Below are 7,222 nucleotides of genomic sequence, written 5' to 3'. Positions count from 1 at the left end.
GGTGCCTTTTGCACCTGAGCCAGGTCTAGCCAGACCTAGAGAAAGTAGTGGGACGTTCAGGTGCCAGGCTTGGTCAGCGACCTCCGTGACAGCCAACTTCAGGGACCCTTTCTCTGCTGCTGACAGTTTCTCCAACTGCTCCATCCAGGATGATCACGTCCCTCCCAGTCACGGCCCCGCTGCTAACTGGGCTCTGTTTATTCACATGTGCCTTGTATTACTGCTTGCAAACAGCCGTGGCCATTGGGCTCTAAAGCCCTGCTTCCAGACTGTCTCAGCTGCAGACAGCTGACTTCAGAGCCACTCATCTGCTGCTCAGCAGCTGGGTAAACCCGGGTCAGTGACACAGCCTTTAAGCTTCAAACTTCCCTTGCTTTTCAGGCCGCTTGTCTGAATTAGAAATTGTGTGAAGCACTTTGCCTGCAGACCTGGCACTTAACAGGGACTCACTAAAGGGGAGCCTTAACCATCTAAACCCAAGCTGGAGAAGGGGGTTGGGGACAGCAGGGAGAGGGAAGCCCCGCCACTACACACAGGGTTGGACTGTCTCCAGGGTGGGCAGCCAGGGGCCCAGTAAAGGCTAATGCCTAAAAATGTAGATTTCAGATCATATGCAGTGGCTCACACCTATAATCCCAGCAATTTGGGATGCCAGGGTAGGAGGATTACTTGAGCCCAAGGACTCAAGATCAGCCTAGGCAATGTAGTGAGACCCTTGTCTCCAAAAAATGCAAAAGTTAGTCACGTGGTGGTATATGCCTGTGGTCCCAGTTACATGGGAGACTGAGGCGGAGGATTGGCTGAGCCCTGGAGGTCAAGGCTGCAGTGAACCATGATCAAGCCACTGCACTCCAGCCTGAGTGACAGAGGAAGACCCTGTCCCCCCAAAAAGAAAAACATAAAGTTTCAGTCAAACCCACATTCATTCGCTACCACGTGAAGACGCTACTCAAGGGAAATTGCCTCTCTGAGCCAGTTTCCTCATGTAAAATTGAGATGACCATACTTAACAGGGCCATCGCAATAACTAGTGGTGGTAACCTGGCCACTTAAGTAATTTGTCTAAGAACAGGTTTACCACCCAAAAGAACTGGGCCATGGAGAGCCTTCGTAGGAAGAAAAGCACTTATCTCAGAAATCACCTAATGACTGTTGTATACCCCTCGCAGCTCCCCCAGTCTCCCCACCCCTACAGAATTTGAGAGAAACTGCTGAGCATCTAGAGACAGTTGGGTTACCTGCAGCTTGCAAGTGGTCTGTCGCAGGGCAGCCGAGGCCATGCCAGGGGCACTGGTGCTAATACACAATCTGCAGGACCTGCTCCACCAGGGCAATGGCCTTGACGTGGTGCTCCTTCCAGAAGCCGGGTGCGAGGAGGGGATTGCACAGGGGTCAGTACTCGCCGTCTTCTCAGGGCGGTTATCTGCACCCAGGTCCCTCAAGTACTGAGGGGCTAATGGCTTCTAAGTAGACGTCTTACATTTTTGAGCATCAGAATGCATGCAGGTTTCTGGGCCCCTTATCCATGTTCTTGGGTGGTTAGAGGGGAGGCAGTGGGCAAGAATCCTTGCATTTGGCCAGCGTGATGGCCACACCTGTAATCAAGCATTTTGGGAGGCCAAGGAGGGAGGATCGCTTGATGTCAGAAGTTAGAAGTCAGCCAAGATAACATAGGGAGACCTTCTGTCTCTACAAAAAAACAAAAATTAGCCAGGCGTAGTGATGTGCGCCTCTGGTCTCAGCTGCTCTGGAGGCCGAGGCAGGAAGATCACTTGAGCCTGGGAGGTCGAGGCTGCAGGGAGAGGTGATCGGGTCCCCGCACTCCATCCTGGACAAGAGAGAGAGACCCCATTTAGAAGAAAAAACCTTAGCACTTAACCTCACCAGGTGTTAACACAAACTCCTGCCACCTTAGGGCCCCTCAGCACCTACAGCACCACACCTGTGTGCCCTGGAGGACACAAGGACCCAGGACAAGTCCTGACCTCCATTCCTGGCTCTGTAGACTTGGCTGAGCCACCTGCCCTCACCTTCTCAGTGAGGAAAGGAAATGCCCCATGCCAGCCCCATGCGCTAAATGCCAAGTATAAAGGTGGTAAGGGGCCTGGCCAGCTTTGCACACTGGAAAGAACAGACGGGATGAAACCCAGCAGGCCTCGATTCTCCAGGGCTGTAGCCTGGGCCCTGCAGTGTGAAAAGCTTGAGAAAACCTCCGCTTAGGACAGTGGTTCCTGAACATGGCCAGGATGATCAGAAACCCCTGGTGTTTCTGATTAGCCTTATCATCCATATAAGGATGTAAATCACAGCAGTGCACACAGGGTGAACCCAAATGTTGGACGCTGCTGCCTAAGTCTTTGGTCATTTCAACAAAACTAGTACTGGCACCACTTGCATGGAGCTTGGCTTGCTTCTGCCTTCCTCCCGGGGGAGAAAACAAGAAGAAGGAATAAACCACATTGTGCACAAAAATTAACCTTGCAGATGCGGATTCGGTAAATCTAGAAATATCAGGAGCTTTCCAGCAGCCCACACAAGACGTCTAAATTTGATATATTAAGGAATAGCGATAAAGTGTGTAGCTTTTTTTTAATAAGAGATGGCAGTCTCGCTTTGATACCCAGGCCAAACCCCTGAGCTCAAGCAATCCTCCTGTCTTGGCCTCCCAAGGCTGGAACTACAGGCCCATGACACCATGCCTGGCTAGTTTTTAAAACTTTTTTGTAGAGACAGTCTCGCCATCCTGCCCAGGCTGGTCTCAAACTCCTGGGCTCAGCGATCCATCTTCATCTCCCAAAGTGTTGGGATTATAGATATGAGCCACCGCCCCCAGCCAAGTGGATACTTTAGAGATAGTGCAGCAGTAACTGCTAGAGGTAATGAAAGCTGCAAAAATTTCTAGAAGTTGCCTCTGAGGAATGAGACTTGGAAAGCGACAGCTTTTAACCATAGGCACATACCACTTTGATAAATTTCCCAAATTTCAAAAAATAGACTGGGTGTGGGGGCTCCCAGTTTGTATATATAAACTGTCTTTCATCCAACTCTTGGAATCAGAGTAAAGCTTTTGGAAATCCATTTTGTCAGAGGTGAAGCATCTAACTGTTCTGAATGCTATTTCAAATTCAGTTAATAAAGCTCAACGTTGAGGACAGAAATTTGTTTCTTCAGTGGACATACACTTACAAATGCCATGGTAAGGACGGAGGCTCAAGCCTGCAATCCCAGCACTTTGGGACGCCGAGGTGGGTGGATCATGAGGTCAGGAGTTCAAGACCAGCCTGGCCAAGATGGTGAAACCCCATCTCTACTAAAAATATAAAAAATTAGCCAGGCGTGGTGGCAGGTGCCTGTAATCCCAGATACTCGGGAGGCTGAGGCAGAGAATTGCTTGAATCTGGGAGGCGGAGGTGGCAGCGAGCCAAGATCATGCCGTTGCACTCTAGCCTGGGCAACAGAGCTAGAGTCTGTCTCAAAAAAAAAAAAACAAAAAACCATGGTAAAAACAGGCTTACTAAATTAAAAATCCATGCAGCAGAAATGTACTTGTTCATACACAATTGTGGAGCCTGGCACTCTTACTTTCCTGTTGCTTCTGCAATGTATTAGGAATGGCCAAATTTGAGACACTGGTGATGCCAACCAACCCAGTCACTGGGAACAAGCAGGTCAGCAATGAAGCAAGTAGGGCAGCCCATGGCCCTCTCTGCAACCTGAAGTTTCAGGAATTCCCCTCCTCGTGAATTCCTATGGGCAAAATCTATGTCACTTCCTTCGCCAGTATTTTGTTTTGTTTTGTTTTGTTTTGTTTTGTTTTGAGGCAGAGTCTCGCTCTGTCGCCCAGGCTGGAGTGCAGTGGTATGATCTCGGCTCACTGAAAGCTCTGCCTCCCGGGTTCACGCCATTCTCCTGCCTCAGTGTCCCGAGTAGTGGAACTACAGGTGACCGCCACCACGCCCGGCTAATTTTTTGCATTTTTAGTAGAGACGGGGTTTCACCATATTAGCTAGGATGGTCTCGATCTCCTGACCTTGTGATCCGCCTGCCTCGGCCTCCCAAAGTGCTGGGATTACAGGCGTAAACCACCGCGCCCAGCCCTTCTCCATTCTTTTATACAGCACAGAGCCGTTTCCTCAGTTTGAGGACGAAGAAATATATTAGACACTCTCCAGATCCAGCTCTGCTCTTTTAGGTCTTTTTGTTCCTTCTCATTTGTTTTTAAATTAACAAATACAAATCGTATCTATATTTAAGGTGCTGTTTGAGAACTGTCTCTTGAAGAAGCTCTTTAGATAGAAAATGGCTGAGGGAGGAGGTGGAGTGGGAAAAAAGAAGAGAAAAAAGATGTGAAATGGCTGAATTCAAGTGGCCATCAGCTATGTTTGACATATAGTATCCAGAAGATTCTAACAGGTGGGATATGGCATAGTAGAGAATGCATCCCTGATGGGGATACTCGGGAGTCTCAGCAGCTCCTGGGCCTCATCTCGACTTGACCACTCAGGACCGTTGCTCCCAATGTTAAGAGTTTCTTTTCCTAAGATAACCACCCCATGTTCTCAGATGTTCTTTGCACAGGTATCTTTGACGCCCCTCCCAGGACACGAGAGTGATGCTATGGACTTCTGAGGCTGGGACATAAAAGGCCACATGGCTTCTGCCTAGTTTGCTTGAGATGGGCACCCTTGGAAGCCACATGCAGAAGGACGTGTGTGCCGGGTGATGACAGCAGCTGATAAGTGAATGTTTTCAGGCGACGCTAGCCTACAGCTGCTAAATCACGTCTCAGACACTGGGGAACAGATGAGGCTTCCCCCACTGAGTTCTACCCAAACAGTGGGTTTGCCACCACCCAGCTAATTTTTTGTATATTTTGTCAAGATGGGATTTCTCCACGTTGCCCAGGCTGCTCTTGAACTCCTGGGTTCAAGCGATGCCTTTGCCTAGGCCTCTCAAAGTTCTGGGATTTCAGGCATGAGACACCGTGCTCGGCCTGTTTTGTTTTTTAAAACAACTGTATTGAAACATGATTCAGACACTATACAGTTGACCTACTTAAAGTGACGATTTAATGCTGTTTCAGGTATTCAGAGTTGTACAACCATCTCAATCAATTTCAGAGCATCTTCATAAGCACCCCCAAAAGAAAACTTGCACTCATTAGCAGTGCATCTCCATTTCCTCGCAAACCTCCTCCCAGTCCTGGGCAAGCACTCATCTACTTTCTGTCTCTCAAATAGATTTGTCTATTCTGGACATTTCATATAAACGAAACCATACAATAGGAAACCTTTTGTAATTGGCTTTTTTAACTTAACATGTCTTCAAGGTACACTTACATTGTAGATGTTTCAGTACTTCTGTTCGTTTGTTTGTTTGGAAACAGGGTTTGGTCTGTCACCCAGGCTGGAGTGCAGTGGCACAATCATAGCTCACTCCAGACTTGCATACCTGGGCTCAAGCAATCCGCCCGCCTCAACTTCCTGAGTAGCTGGGACTACAGGCGTGTGCCACGGGGCCCCAAACTCTCTTTTTATGTTTAGTAGAGACAGGGTCTCGCTTTGTTGCCCAGACTGGTCTGCAACTCCTGTCTTCAATCAGTCCTCCTGCCTTGGCCTCTCAAAGTGCTGAGGTTAAAGGTGTGAGCCACTCTTTTTTTTTTTTTCTAATGGCCGAATAATAGTCTGTTGTATGAATATACCACATTTTCTTTATCCATTCATTCATTGATACACATTTGGGTTGTTTTTAATTATCAGCTATTACGAGTAATGATACTGTGAAAACTCATGCCCAAGTTTTTTGTGGGGAGATATGTTTTCACTTCTCTTGGCTATATACCCACAAGTGGAACTGCTGAATCCTACGGTAATTTTATGTTTAATCCTTGGAGAAATTGCCAAACTATTTTCCAAAGTGGTTGTACCATTTCACATTCCCTCCATCAGTGTGTGAATTTTCTCCCCCTTCTGTCTCTTGCTCACTCTCTTGCCATGTGACATGCTGGCTATGCTTCCCCTTCTGCCGTGACTGTAAGCTTCCTGAGGCCCTCCCCAGGAGCAGATGCTGGCACCACACCTTCTTGTACAGACTGCAGAACCGTGAGCCAAACAAACCTCTTTTCTTTGTAAATGACCCAGTCTCAGGTATTCTTTTATACCAACGGAAACAGACTAACACACAGCATCCTGGGAGGTTTTATTCTTCGTTTTTTGGTGACTCTACTGTTAAATCTTTGTCCAAATACTTCCGTCCCTAAGAATTTACTGAGGCAGTTCTAAATTAGAAAAAGCATGAGAGAGCAAAAGAGGTGACAGAAGAGCCTTGGGCAGCCTGAGCCACGATGGGCCTAGATGAAGTAGTTGGGACATTCGTGGGCAAACAAATGCCAGGCTTGATTAAAGGCATCCACGACAGCTGGCTCCAGGGGCCCTTCCTCTGCCGCTGCCAAGTTCTGCTCCAGCTGCTCCAGGCTGGACATGCCCAGGATGACCGCGTCCCCGTGGGCACCCTGAAAGGGAGACAGCCAGACTTCAACCTTCTTCTGCTACACAGCGACTCCACTCACAACCCTCCCACTCACGACCCTACCGAGATTTGGGCTCTCTTATATCCCATATGTCCAGAAAGAACTTAAGGTGCCTTGGATAGCTGTACCCATGTCACTCAAAACCTGTATTATTTCCCCTACTGCCACATGACGCTTCCAGACAGACCTACATTCACAGCCCAGTTCTGCCCCTCAGCAGCCGTGTAAAGGTGACTAAGTTATTAAAACCTCTCTGAGACTCAATCTTCTTCTCTATTTTCAACATAATTATGTGTATGAAAAAGTAATGTAGAGCACTTAGCTCCCATTTATTGAGCACCTACTGTGTATGTGCCAGACACTATTGCAACATCTAAGGCTGGAGTTGGATAACAATTTGAAAGAGGAAGACATGAGGCACTGAGAGAGGGAAATTCCAGCTCCCACCAAGAGGATGAGACTAGTGGGCTTTACAGTTAAACCTGTGTTAAAATGTATTCCCCTTTCATAGCTGGGTGAGACTCAGTTTCCTCATCAATAACACCGGGACAGTCATTTCATAAAGCCGAAGGAATAATGAAATCCCTGCAGTAAGGCCCTCATTACAAAGCCTGGTACTCAGATACCATCAAAGACCAATGGGAAGGCGGAGCACAGTGGCTCACGCCTGTCATCCCAGCACTTCCAGAGGCC

At 48.0% G+C, this 7,222-nt stretch overlaps 1 protein-coding gene across 1 annotated transcript in view; it reads left to right on the top strand.

Moving 5' to 3' along the window:
- Nucleotides 1-7,222, top strand: part of LOC105548912 (aflatoxin B1 aldehyde reductase member 4) — a 77,023-nt gene that overhangs the window by 10,021 nt on the left and 59,780 nt on the right. The gene's annotated exons all lie outside the window — the stretch shown is intronic.

The sequence above is a fragment of the Mandrillus leucophaeus genome, unplaced genomic scaffold (assembly GCF_000951045.1).
Source record: "Mandrillus leucophaeus isolate KB7577 unplaced genomic scaffold, Mleu.le_1.0 Scaffold426, whole genome shotgun sequence".
In the NCBI taxonomy this organism is placed as follows: domain Eukaryota; kingdom Metazoa; phylum Chordata; class Mammalia; order Primates; family Cercopithecidae; genus Mandrillus; species Mandrillus leucophaeus.
Note: the sequence above shows the minus strand (reverse complement) of the source record. Positions and strands in the feature narration are given on the sequence as shown.